The sequence below is a fragment of the Dermacentor albipictus genome, chromosome 1 (assembly GCF_038994185.2).
Source record: "Dermacentor albipictus isolate Rhodes 1998 colony chromosome 1, USDA_Dalb.pri_finalv2, whole genome shotgun sequence".
Taxonomy (NCBI): domain Eukaryota; kingdom Metazoa; phylum Arthropoda; class Arachnida; order Ixodida; family Ixodidae; genus Dermacentor; species Dermacentor albipictus.
In genome coordinates, this window is record NC_091821.1 from 213,309,746 (window position 1) to 213,323,797 (window position 14,052).

Genomic DNA, 14,052 nt, shown 5'->3' on the forward strand with positions numbered 1-14,052 from the left:
CGCAGTCGAGGACGGCAAAAGACCAGGTAGGATGAATAAATTAAGAAATTCACAGGCGCAAGTAGGAATCGGTTGGCGCAGCACATGGGTAATTGGAGATCGGAGGGAGAGGCCTTCGTCCCGCAGTGTACTTAAAATATGTTGTTGATGATGATGATGATGATATGGAGTATTTGTTCAATGCACCGCCCTAAACGAGCCAATAAGCCTGGCTGATGCCTACTATCAAGGAAACAAGGGAAGAACAAGAGGGAAACGAGGTGATGTTACTGACAAATCATATGACAAGATAAACACGGTAACTACGTGTGTATGCCATTATGCTGGCTGCCGTCTAAGGCCAGAATAGGGGTGAATTGATAAACAGCAGCAACCAATGAATTATGAGAATAAGCGCTAGGGAACGTGACATGAGACTAAGTATCCAGTTACGTAGTGGAGGTTCGTGTTATGCAAAACCAACCAGCCTAAGAATATCTGACAGCAAACAAGGAATGTCGCTGCTCCCTTCCGCTCGGACCTTGTCTTCGACAAGTAACACTTTTAATAGCTTTCCTGAAGTCTACTCGTTGAATCGTTCAATCCAGCTTCAGGAATCCCTAGGTAAAGACTTGTTGATTGTTTGAGTGCCCAATCTTCCTGTCATCATCTGCCTATTGCAGAGTAGAATGCTAGACAAGAGATATGAAGTCACTTACCCGAGGGCCGAACTGCTTCAATAATTTTTCGAGATTGCGTGACACCACTTTTGGGTCAGCTATATCTGATCTTCCATCGTGTGCGTCTTCCCAGCAGGCGCTGGGATGCTCACATCCACACCATCTTGTACTCCCTTTCAAATACCCGCTTCTGGCTGCTACCCTCGGGAAACACCTGGACACAGAGGGCAAGAATGTGATAGAACACATTCAAGAAACGTGACACACATCAGAAACTTTTTTCTGGATGAGGCACTGAGAAAGAACTGAACAAATGTTTGTAAAATGCTTCAGGTCGGCGGATACAACTCTGCGAGCCGGCGGATCGCAGAGTTCGTGTTATGCAAAACCAGCCAGCCTAAGAATATCTGACAGCAAACAAGGAATGTCGCTGCTCCCTTCCGCTCGGACCTTGCCTTCGACAAGTAACACTTTTAATAGCTTTCCTGAAGTCTACTCGTTGAATCGTTCAATCCAGCTTCAGGAATCCCTAGGTAAAGACTTGTTGATTGTTTGAGTGCCCAATCTTCCTGTCATCATCTGCCTATTGCAGAGTAGAATGCTAGACAAGAGATATGAAGTCACTTACCCGAGGGCCGAACTGCTTCAATAATTTTTCGAGATTGCGTGACACCACTTTTGGGTCAGCTATATCTGATCTTCCATCGTGTGCGTTTTCCCAGCAGGCGCTGGGATGCTCACATCCACACCATCTTGTACTCCCTTTCAAATACCCGCTTCTGGCTGCTACCCTCGGGAAACACCTGGACACAGAGGGCAGGAATGTGATAGAACACATTCAAGAAACGTGACACACATCAGAAACTTTTTTCTGGGTGAGGCACTGAGAAAGAACTAAACAAATGTTTGTAAAATGCTGCAGGTCGGCGGGTAAAACTCTGCGAGCCGGCGGATAGCATCTATAGCCTGGGCAATTGAATAAACCATTGTTGATCACTTGAGGTCCCAATATTCCTGCCATCATCCGCCTAGTGCAGAGTAGAATGCTAGACAAAAGATGTGAAATGTCACTTACCCGAGGGCCGAACTTCCTCAAAAATTATTCGAGAGTCCGTGACACCACTCCTGGGCCAGATATCTGATCTTCCATGGTGTGCGTCTTTCCAGAAGGCGCATGTATGCTAAGATGCACAGCATCTTGCACTCACTTTTAAATAGCCGCTTCTGGCTGCTGCCCTCGGGAAAGACCTGGTCATAGAGGGGACAGAACACATTCACGAAACGTGGTCTATAGCTGAGACTTTCTTCTGGTTGAGGCACGGAGGAAGAACTAAATGAATGTTTGAAAAATGCTGCACATCGTGTTTCCCCAGTGGAAAAGCTGACGAGCAGGACAGATTTATTTATTTATTTATTTATTTATTCAGAATACCCCTAAAGGCCCTCTCGCAGGAGGGTATTACATAGGGGGTGGTGGTGCAGTAACGCATACAGATGTAATAAGTGAGTAGTAAGCTGAAAACAAAAATTGGGAACTAATAAACAATAACCACAAAAGATAATAATACAAAAGGAATAAGATTATTGTGCTGGTAAAAAATAATCAGAAGTGTACAAGAAGAATACGTATCACAAACACACGAAAAATGGAGGGTAATTTGAGTCATAGAAAGCACTCAGACCATTAATGTACAACGAATCAGTAAACAATACAAAACGTAAACTTAAAAGAAAAAGGCAAAACATCGCAATAAAAATAGGAACAATAACCAAAACAATATGCATGTTACATAGAGGACAAGAAGATCTTTTAACATCATTCTTAACAAAAAAAAAATGGGGGTGGGACATGACACAAGAAAGGTTTAGGCACTTTCATTAAGGATTAGAAGTTTCTGAAATTCATTTATGTCGGTGACGGTTGCGATGTGTGATGGCAAGCTATTCCACTCGGTTATGGTGCGCGGGATGAATGATCTGGCATAAGTTAGTGTGCGACACGTGAAGCGTTCGATTTTAAAAGGGTGATCACGGCGGGGAAAGATGGCAAGGGGTGGCCTAAAGAAGTCCTCGCGAAGTGATGCATGATGGTAAAGCTTATGAAGAAGTGATAAGCGAGCGATTTTACGCCGACATGATAATACTTGCAGTTCAGCACGATTCTTCAATGAAGTGACGCTGGTGTGACGTGAATAATCCGAAAAAATAAAACGCACAGCACGGTTCTGCAGGGCTTCGATGTTTTTAATATTGTAGACTTGATCGGGATCCCAAATGGCTGAGGCATATTCTATTTTAGGACGGATTAAAGTGATATAAGCCTGTTTACGTAAGTGCGATGGGGTATGTTTCATGTTACGTTTAAGAAACCCAAGTGAGCGGTTTGCTGAAGCTAGGGTGACGTTAATATGGTTATTCCAGGACAGGTCAGACTGAAAGTTAACTCCGAGATATTTGTACGTGGTCGTAAGTTCCACTGAAGTATTATTTAGCAAGTAAGAGGTAGGAATTCGAGAAGCTTTTTTAGAGAAAGACATCACTTTAGTTTTTGAAGGATTTAGTGTCATTAGCCAAGTTGTGCACCATGAAGTTAAGGAGTCAAGGTCAGATTGTAGCGATTGGCGGTCAGCTTCAGAAGAGATGTTGCGGTAAATAACACAATCATCAGCGAATAGCCTAACTTTAGATTTGAGGGACGAGGGTAAGTCATTTATATAAATTAGGAAAAGCAATGGACCAAGTACACTTCCTTGAGGAACACCGGATGAGACTGGGACGAAAGGAGAGTCAAAGTTGTTGACGGACGTGAACTGTTGTCTATTAGAGAGGAAGGCTTGCACCCATGCCAGAACAAGTGGGTGAATATTAAGATGTCTAAGTTTTAGTAAGAGCCGGTGGTGAGGAACTCGATCGAACGCTTTTGAGAAGTCAAGGAATATGGCGTCAATTTGGATGCCGGCGTCCAATGATGAGTGTAAATCCTGAGTAAATCCTGCAAGTTGTGTTTCACATGAGAAGCCCTTGCGAAAACCGTGCTGGTATTTGAAGATGATATTGTGTTGCTCTAAATATGTAATTACTTGTGAGTGTATAATGTGTTCCAAGAGTTTACAGATGGTACTAGTTAAAGATATAGGTCTGTAGTTAAGTGGAGACGAGCGATCCCCTGATTTAAATATGGGCACTACTTTTGCTATTAGCCAGTCCTGAGGAATTGTGCCTGACGACATTGATAGAGAGAAGATTGCTGCCAAGCAACGATAGATACCAGAAGAAATATGTTTAAGTATTTTGTTGTTGAAGCCATTATGATCAGATGCAGATGACGTTTTTAATTTTCCAAGTAGAGATAAAATACCAGCTTCATCAATAATTATTTCAGTCATATTAATACCGGAAACAACATCAATGCTAGGGCATGTAGTAATATCCTCAAGAGTAAAAACTGTTGAGAATGAGTCATTTAATAACTTAGCACATTCTGATTCAGTAACAGGAGAACCATTGGTATTAGCAAGAGTTACATCGGGGTGGTTGCTGGGATTTATTGTGCGCCAAAAGCGCCGAGGGTTATTTATTAGCAAAGATGGCAAATCACGACTGAAAAAGCGACGACGAGTAGTTTTTAAAAGTTGTTGATATTCCTTGTCACACTTTTTATAGCGACACCATGAAGCTGATAGTCTGTTTTTGTCTGCCATTCTAAAAAGTCGTTTCTTTTTATTATTAAGTCGACGTAATTGCTGATTGAACCATGGAGAAATGTTGCTTGTTTTGATAGTCATAACTGGAATGTATTTGTTAATTAAGTTTGAGAGAGTATGTTTAAAAAGGTTCCAGTTATCTTCAATGGAACGTGACAAGTAGGCGTCTAAAAAATGGTCCGTGAAATGGGATAATTCGATACACATTGCATCAAAATTGGCTCGCTTATAGCACCTTATACACTTTTCAGCAACTGTCTTTTGGTTAAGTGAACAAGTTAAGCTTCCAGTAATTATGTCATGATCAGAAAGACCATCGAGATGGGCTATGTCAGTAAACAGGTCAGGTCGAGAAGTTAAAATTAGGTCAAGAATATTTGCGCATGTGCTCGAGCAACGTGTAGGTTTTTCGATAAGCTGGCACAACGAAAAATCAAGGCAAGAGTCAAGAAATTCCTGTGCCTGAGTATCGTTGGCTGAAACAGATAGTGTAGACCATTGAATATTTGGATAGTTGAAGTCTCCGAAGATTAAAAGAACGGCATTTGGAAACCTCCCGCATATGTCAACAACAACGCGATGAAATTCCCCTTCGAAGGTCGCATTCATGTCCGGGGGGCGATAAAAAATACCAACAATGAGGTCAGTGGAACCAAGCTTCAGGGACACAAATACGCTTTCAAGAAATGAGTTGACAAAGATAGGTATAGCAAAGAAATCTTTAGAAATTCCAATAAGCACACCCCCGCCTCTTCGATCCTTTCTATCGCAGCGAAAAAAGTTAAAATCTACTTGACTGACAAGAATGTTATTATCGGAAACAGTATCGTTGAGCCACGTTTCTGTTAGTGCGATGATGGAAGGCGAACTTGAGTCGATAATAGAAGATAGTTGAATACTTTTAGGAAGAACACTTCTGATATTAGTGTAGAAGAAAGATACCTTTCCATCTGAACGAGATGGGGTGGTTACATGTGCTTGACGCTTAGAAGGGGCACGTCACGTAGGTGGAGTCATTGCTGAGCGTGCGTCTGTGCGGGGTACACACACCGCGCAATTAGAAGTTGTGTCCCAAGTGTAGGTGACGTTATTTAGGCACAGCCTGTCAAAAATAAGACGTACACGATCACCCTCCTTCCTTAGTGTTTTCGAAAACTGCAACAACTTCCTGCGTTTGTCCCGCACAGCCTCCGAATAGTCCCGTGCGACACTGAAGGGCGTATTCTTTAGTTTGAAGCCTTTGCTCAGAATAGTTTCGACTTCTTTGTCATTAAAAAGTTTAGCGATGATGGGGCGCTTTTTATCTGAGGAGAAACGACCTATGCGGTGAGCCCTGGCCAGTGACGAAATCGAAAAGTCAAGTCGGTTCCTGCAGAAGTCACGTACAAGACGTTCGGACGATTCCCATGTTTCAAATTGTTCCCCGTCGTCAATTCCATAGAATATTACGTTTGACCTTCGGGAACGATTTTCCAAGTCGTCAATTTTAGCTTGAAGGTCTGAGAGGTCTGATGAAGGTCTGATATTGTCCCGGCGTGACCGGTTTTCCACCTCATCGGATTTTGAAGCGAGTTTAGCGATAGATTCCCTAAGTGAGACTATTTCGGAGTTAAGTTTGTCATACATTGTACTACAGTCAACAGCTCCTGTAGAAGATTCGAGCGAAGATACACGTGTTTCAAGGGCTTCGAAGCGGGAATTAAAAGATTCCTTGATATCGGCAATGTCAAGTGCAATTTGTTTCTGACCAGCCAACAATTGACAAGAACAATGCCGCCTTCTGTATCACTCTCTCCTCTGATTCCCCCGTCTCATACAGGTGAACATCGTAGAAAATATACACCGCAGGGAAACATTTACGCGTCCGCTTTAAAATTGCACAAAAAAGGACACTACAGCGAAGACAGGGAGAGGTGAAACTTGTACCACTTGAACACACATCGCATGAACTGAAGCGAATATGAGTAACAAGTTCTGTGTTTTGCATGTCTGTTTTTAAAATGCAAATTTTACCATGGCTATAGTTTAATTCACAGTGACAGCAGTTGGCGTACAATTTTCTTAGGCCATTAAATGCCGTGAGGTGGCGCCTGCAGTGGACAGACGAAGCACCAACATGCAGGCACCCGTCGATTGATGTTTGAAGTGCTCGAACTGAAGTTCATATCAGTAGCTGTCACCAGTAAAAGACACAGCATTAATAGGCAGCAAGTGGCACTGCACGCCCTATCAACCGCGCTTCAGTATTACTTAGTATGATTCCGCGGCAAGCAAAGAGAAGCGCTTCCAAGTATTCCATTGAACAAGGAATCATTCTAGGAAAAGAAACTGATCTGTCAGCAGCATTGAATGGAACAGACCAGGCAAGTTCCTTTGTCAGATATGGAGCAATTGTTCAAGGCACCATCCTAAACGAGCCTATAAGCCTGGCTGACGCATACTGTCAAGGAAACAAGGGAAGAACAAGAGGGCAACGAGGTGACCTTACTGCGAAATCACATGACAAGATACAAATGGTAACTTCGTGTGTATGCCGTTATGCCGGCTACCCTCTAAGGCCAGAATAGGGAAGAATTGATAAACAGCGGCAACCAATGAATTATGAGAATAAGCGATAGGGAACGTGACATGATACGAAGTATCCAGTTACGTAGTGGAGGTTCGTGTTATGCAAAACCAACCAGCCTAAGAATATCTGACAGCAAACAAGGAACGTCGCTGCTCCCTTCCACTCGGACCTTGTCTTCGACAAGTAACACTTTTAATAGCTTTCCTGAAGTCTACTCGTTGAATCGTTCAATCCAGCTTCAGGAATCCCTAGTTCAAGAATTGTTGATAACTTGAGGTCCCAATCTTCCTGCCATCATCCGCATAGTGCAGATTAGAATGCTAGACAAAAGATATGAAATGTCACCTACCCGAGGGCCGAACTTCTTCAATAATTTTTCGAGAGTGCATGACACCACTCTTGGGTCAGCTATATCTGATCTTCCATCGTGTGCGTCTTCCCAGCAGGCGCTGGGATGCTCACATGCACAACATCTTGTACTCCTTTTCAAATACCAGCTTCTGGCTGCTGCCCTCGGGAAACACCTGGACACAGAGAGGAAGAATGTGACAGAACACATTCAAGAAACGTGACCTACAACAGAGACTTTTTTCTGGATTAGGCACTGAGAAAGAACTAAACAAATATTTGAAAAATGCGGCACATCGTATTTCCCCATTGGAAAAGCTGTCGAGCAGGAAAGACGTGCAACACCAATGCCACCTTATGTGTCCCTCTCTCCTCTGATTCCCTCGTCTGATACTGACCAGCTTCGTACAAAATGCACACTGCAGAGACAAATGTACGCGTGCACATTAAAACTGCACAAAAAAGGACACTACAGCGAAGACAGCGAGAGGTGAAACTTGTACCACTTGAACACACATCGCATGAACTGAAGCGAATATGAGTAACAGGTTCTGTATATTGCATGTCTGTTTTGAAAACGCACATTTTTACCATGGCTATAGTTTAATTCACAGTGACAGCAGTTGCCGTACAATTTTTCTTGGGCCATTAAATGCCGCGAGGTGGCGCCTGCAGTGGACAGACGAAGCACCAACATGCAGGAACCCGTCGATTGATGATTAGAAGTGCTCGAATTGAAGTTCATATCAGCAGCTGTCATCAGTAAAAGACACAACATTAATGGGCAGCAACTGGCACTGCACGCCCTATAAACCGCGCTTCAGTATTATTTAGTATGATTCCGCGGCAAGCAAAGAGAAGCGCTTCCAAGTATTCCATTGAACAAGGAATCATTCTAGGAAAAGAAACTAATCTGTCCGCAGCATTAAATGGAACAGACCAGGCAAGTTCCCTCGTCAGATATGGAGAAATTGTTCAAGGCACCACCCTAAACGAGCCTATAAGCCTGACTGATGCATACTATCAAGGAACCAAGGGAAGAACAAGAGGAAAACGAGGTGACGTTACTGACAAATCACATGACAAGACACAAACAGTAACTACGTGTGTATGCCGTTATGCTGGCTACCCTCTAAGGCCAGAATAGGGAAGAATTGATAAACAGCGGAAACCAATGAATTATGCGAATAAGCGATAGGGAACGTGACATAATACGAAGTATCCAGTTACGTAGTGGAGCTTCGTGTTATGCAAAACCAACGAGCCTAAGAATATCTGACAGCAAACAAGGAATGTCGCCGCTCCCTTCCGCTCGGACCTTGTCTTCGACAAGTAACACTTTTAATAGCTTTCCTGAAGTCTACTCGTTGAATCGTTCAATCCAGCTTCAGGAATCCCTAGTTCAAGAATTGTTGATAACTTGAGGTCCCAATCTTCCTGCCATCATCCGCATAGTGCAGAGTAGAATGCTAGACAAAAGATATGAAATGTCACCTACCCGAGGGCCGAACTTCTTCAATAATTTTTCGAGAGTGCATGACACCACTCTTGGGTCAGCTATATCTGATCTTCCATCGTGTGCGTCTTCCCAGCAGGCGCTGGGATGCTCACATCCACAACATCTTGTACTCCTTTTCAAATACCAGCTCCTGGCTGCTGCCCTCGGGAAACACCTGGACACAGAGGGGAAGAATGTGACAGAACACATTCAAGAAACGTGACCTACAACAGAGACGTTTTTCTGGATTAGGGACTTAGAAAGAACTAAACAAATATTTGAAAAATACGGCACATCGTATTTCCCCATTGGAAAAGCTGTCGAGCAGGACAGACGTGCAACACCAATGCCACCTTATGTGTCCCTCTCTCCTCTGTTTCCCTCGTCTAATACTGACCAGCTTAGTACAAAATGCACACTGCAGAGCCAAATGTACGCGTCCACACTAAAAGTGCACAAAAAAAGGACACTACAGCGAAGACAGGGAGAGGTGTAACCTGTCCACAAGAACCAAACTCGCATGACCTGAAGCGAAGGCATGCAACGATTTCACTACTAGGCATGTTCGCCTCAAAAACGCAGATTCCTACAGTGGCTCAAGTTAAATTAACAGTGACAGCTGTTGAGGTGCAATTTTTCCTGGGCAACTGCCACGTGGTAGTGCCTGCAATGGACACACAAGGCAGCAGCATGCACTAACCCATTGATTGTTGCTTAGAAGTTCTCTAACTGAAGTCCATATCAAAAACTGTGACCACTAAAACACACTACAAAAACGGGCAGCAAGTGGGAGTACATGCGCCGTCAACCGCGCTTCAGTATTGCTTAGTATTATTGTGCGGCAAGCAAGGAGAAGCACTTACAAGTATTCAATTGAACATGGGATTATTCTAGGAAAAAACTGATCTGTCAGCAGCATTGAATGGAACAGACCAGGCAAGTTGCTTTCCCAGATATGGAGCAATTGTTCAATACACCGCCCTTAATGAGCCTATAAGCCTGGCTGATGCATACTACCAAGGAAACAAGGGAAGAACAAGAGGACAACGAGGTGACGTTACTCAAAAATCACATGACAAGATACAAACGGTAACTACGTGTGTATGCCGTTATGCTGGCTACCCTCTAAGGCCAGAATAGGGAAGAATTGATAAACAGCGGCAACCAATGAATTGTGAGAATAAGCGATATTCCCTATCACTTATTCTCATAATTCATGACATGAAACGTGACATGATACGAAGTATCCAGTTACGTAGTGGAGGTTCGTGTTATGCAAAACCAACGAGCCTAACAATATCTGTCAGCAAACAAGGAATGTCGCTACTCCCTTCCGCTCGGACCTTGTCTACGACAAGTAACACTTTTAATAGCTTTCCTGAAGTCTACTCTTTGAATCGTTCAATCCAGCTTGAGGCATCCCTAGTTCAAGCATTGTTGATTATTTGAGTGCCCAATCTTCTTGTCATCATCTGCCTATTGCAGAGTAGAATGCTAGACAAGAGATAGGAAGTCACTTACCCGAGGGCCGAACTGCCTCAATAAATTTTTGAGAATGCGAAACACCACTATTGAGTAAGGGGTCGGATCTTCCATTGTGTACGTCTTGCCAGAAGGCGCTGGGATGCTCACATCCACACCATCTTGTACTCCCTTTCAAATACCCGCTTCTGGTTGCTACCCTCGAGAAACACCTGGACACAGAGGGGAAGAATGTGATAGAACACATTCAAGAAACGTGACATACATCGGAGACTTTTTTCTGCATGAGGGACTGAGAAAGAAGTAAACAAATGTTTGTGAAATGCTGCAGATCGTCTTTCCCCAGAGGAAAAGCTGTTGAGCAGGACAGACGTGCAACACCAATGCCATCTTATGTGTCCCTTCCTCCTCTGATTCCCTCGTCTGATACTGACCAGCTTCGTACAAAATACACACTGCAGAGATAAATGTACGCGTCCACATTATAGCTGCACAAAAAAGGACACTACAGCGAAGACAGGGAGAGGTGAAACCTGTCCACTAGAAACAAACTCGCATGACCTGAAGCTAAGATATGCAACCATTTCACTACTGGGCATGTTCGCCTCCAAAACGCAGATATTTCTACAGTGGCTCGAGTGAAATTCACAGTGACAGCAGTAGGGGTGCAATTTTGCCTGGGCAACTGCCACGTGGCAGTGTCTGCAATGGATATGCGAAGCACCAACATGCAGTAAGCCGTTGATTGTTGCTTAGAAGTTCTCTAACTGAAGTCCATATCAACAACTGTCACCAGTAAAACACACTACAAAAACGGGCAGCAAGTGGGACTGCATGCCCCATCAACCGCACTTCAGTATTGCTTAGTATGACTGAGCGGCAAGCAAGGAGAAGCGCTTCCAAGTATTCAATTGAACAAGGGATTATTCTAGGAAAAAACACTGATCTGTCAGCAGCATTGAATGGAACAGACCAAACAAGTTGCCTTCCCAGATATGGAGCAATTGTTCAATACACCGCCCTAAATGAGCCTATAAGCCTGGCTGATGCATACTACCAAGGAAACAAGGGAAGTATAAGAGGGAAACGAGGCGGTGTTACTGACAAATCACATGACAAGATATAAACGGTAACTTCGTGCGTATGCCGTTATGCTGGCTACCGTCTGAGGCCAGAATAGGGAGGGATTGATAAACATCGGCAACCAATGAATTATGAGAGTAAGCGCTAGGGAACCGGACATGAGACGTAGTATCCAGTTACCAAGTGCAGGTGCATATTATGCAAAACCTATGAGCCTAACATTATGGCTCAGCCAACAAGGAACGTCGCTGCAGCCTTCCACTCCGGCCTTGTCTTCGACAAGTAACGATTTTAAACAGCTTTCATGAATTCAACTCGTTGACGCGTTCAATGTACCTTAAAGCATCCGTTGTTTTTTTTTATTTAAAAATACCTTACAGGCCTCAAAGTGAGGCACTGAGTAGGGATTGCAGTACATAGAAAATACATAGAATATATAACATCTATAACACCGTATCGGTTTACAAACTATGACCGTAAGTGCAACCGAGATGTAAAATAATTATTTAGTTCACGATTCAGTGGGCAAAAAACATATAATAACAAGGCATAAATCACACACATTGTTTGCAATTACGTTGTGTAATTAACAAGACCAGAGTGTTAAACAGTATTAAATATTAACTAAAAGACAGAAAAGTTACTAACGCAACATTCCAAGGGAAGGGTAAACATAGCGACATAACGGTAATAATGCGAGAATAAGCTGTAAAAGTTGTGCAAGTACGCATTGTGCGACAGCTGTAAAACTTCACATTTATTTAATCATGTAGTCAGTCAAGGCGTCACGGAATGAATCGCAGTTGGACCCGCATGCAATCGTCTCCGGGAGCGAATTCCATAATCTGATCGCACGAGGAAGAGCTCAGTGATGGAATGCATTTCTAGAACCGTAAAGGCGGGCATAGCTGAAATGGTTATGAAGCCTATGTGACGTGGAATAGGGTCGTTTCAAGCAAGCGGGTGTTCGAGTGGAGTGAAGAAATTTGTGGAATAGTCATGAAAGGGCAATTTCTCGACGAGTGCTCAAGGATTGTAATGAATGCTCAAGTTTTATTTGTGTTACGCTGGAATGGTAGCTGTAATCGCTTATAATGAAGCGGCTTGCTCTGTTCTGGATCGGTTCTAGAGTTTCAATAAGGTATTTCTGGTGAGGGGACCAAATGGTAGATGCGTACTCGAGCTTGGTACCAACGAGAGTTAGGTAAGCTAGCTTGCGAACATTAGAAGGAACATTTCTTAAGTTGCGTCGCAAGTACCCCAACGATTGGAAGGCGTTAGCTGAAATGGACGTGATGTGCTCTGTCCAAGAAAGATTCGATGTGAATAGAACTCCTAGATAGTTATATTGTGTAACTGTTCCAACAGTGTAATTATTAATATGGTAAGAATACGATGAGGTTTCGGACTTTCCGGTAAACGACATTACTTTGCATTTTTAGGTATTTAAAGTTATTAGCCATTTATTGCCCCAGCTAATAGTCTATTGAAGGCGTTGCTAAAAACCGAGATGATCATCTGAATTTTTGTTTGGGCGATAAATTATGCAGTCTTCGGCGAATATTCTTTTAGCGGGTGGCAAATTCTGCGGTAGGTCGTTAAAAGAGAATAAGAAAACCAAGGGAACGAGGAGGCTGCCCTGTGGTACACCAGCAGAAACGTCTGTTACGGAGGAAGAGTAGTTATTTGCAATGGTAAACTGCTGACGATTAGACAATATGTTACGGCACCATGACAAGGTAAGAGAGTGCAATTTGAGTTCGGACAGTTTTGATATTAAGCGACAATGGGCGACACGGTCAAATGCCTTCGAAAAATCAAGAATTATATTGTAAGGAAGAACTTAAGTTAATGTGTTGATCTGTTGTAAATTTAAATAACAGTGTCTCGCATGAGAAGCCCTTCCAAATACAATGCTGATTATGAAAAAGGAATTTGTTAGTCTCATGATATCTGTAACTCTGTGAAGCGGTAATATGTTGGAGCAGCTTGCAGGGAATGCATGTCAAGGAAATGGGACGATAATTCTGACAGGAGGTCCTGTTGCCATGTTTAAACACAGGTATAACTTTCGCCATCTTCCAATCTGCGAGAAAGTGGCCAGTCTCAACTCACTGTCTGAATATGTGAAAGAATTTTGATTGACAATTCTACCATATTATTTAAAATATTTGAGTTCACACCATCTATACCACACGAAGACACCCTAAGGTTATTTATGAGACAAGAGAGGCCCTCCAATGTTTCTTCAGTAGGTTCCTTATATTCCTAGCTAAAAGATAATCCTAAAACATAATGTATATTTGAAGTGTTCTCCTGTGTAAATACGGAGTTGCAGAATGAAATAAAACCTCCGAACATTCGTTGTCTGGAATGGGAATAATGTTGCCTTTTTATAATGACAATCGATCGGATTCGTCGTTGGCTTTAAATAATTTTCCACAACTTGGCAGGATTGTTCTTAAGCAGTTCAAGAAGATAATTATAAAAATAGTCATCTTTAGCTTCACCTAAAGCTTAGCGGTACGACTTAAGGTACGTTTTGCAATTCTCCCACGCAGCTGATGTGTGATCTCGTTTAGCAATATTGTGGAAGCGTTCTCTCTTGTTCCTCATCTGCTGAACCTTTCAAGTAAACCAAGGGTTCGACTTATCGTTCGTTATATTAACGAGTGGAACATCCATATTTGTTTACTAATGCGGACAGTG

The 14,052-nt window shown here is 42.9% G+C and overlaps 2 protein-coding genes across 9 annotated transcripts in view; one reads left to right on the forward strand and one right to left on the reverse strand.

The window, feature by feature from the left end:
- Positions 1 to 14,052, forward strand: part of LOC135900084 (puratrophin-1-like) — a 716,878-nt gene that overhangs the window by 21,994 nt on the left and 680,832 nt on the right. The gene's annotated exons all lie outside the window — the stretch shown is intronic.
- The window catches only part of LOC135915999 (uncharacterized), a 34,063-nt gene that overhangs the window by 3,736 nt on the left and 16,275 nt on the right, over positions 1 to 14,052 (reverse strand). Inside the window, exons 6-12 of one of the 5 annotated variants that reach the window (XM_070530829.1) lie at positions 10,300 to 10,472; positions 8,779 to 8,953; positions 7,282 to 7,456; positions 5,306 to 5,465; positions 1,735 to 1,907; positions 1,288 to 1,462; positions 699 to 873 (exon numbers count right to left, since the gene is read on the reverse strand). The gene's annotated coding sequence lies outside the window, so the exon portion shown is untranslated. Of the gene's footprint in view, positions 1 to 698; positions 874 to 1,287; positions 1,463 to 1,734; positions 2,175 to 5,305; positions 5,466 to 7,281; positions 7,457 to 8,778; positions 8,954 to 10,299; positions 10,473 to 14,052 lie in introns of all 5 variants that reach the window. The other 4 variants (XM_070530828.1, XM_065449197.1, XM_070530830.1 and 1 more) reach the window with 4 other exon arrangements.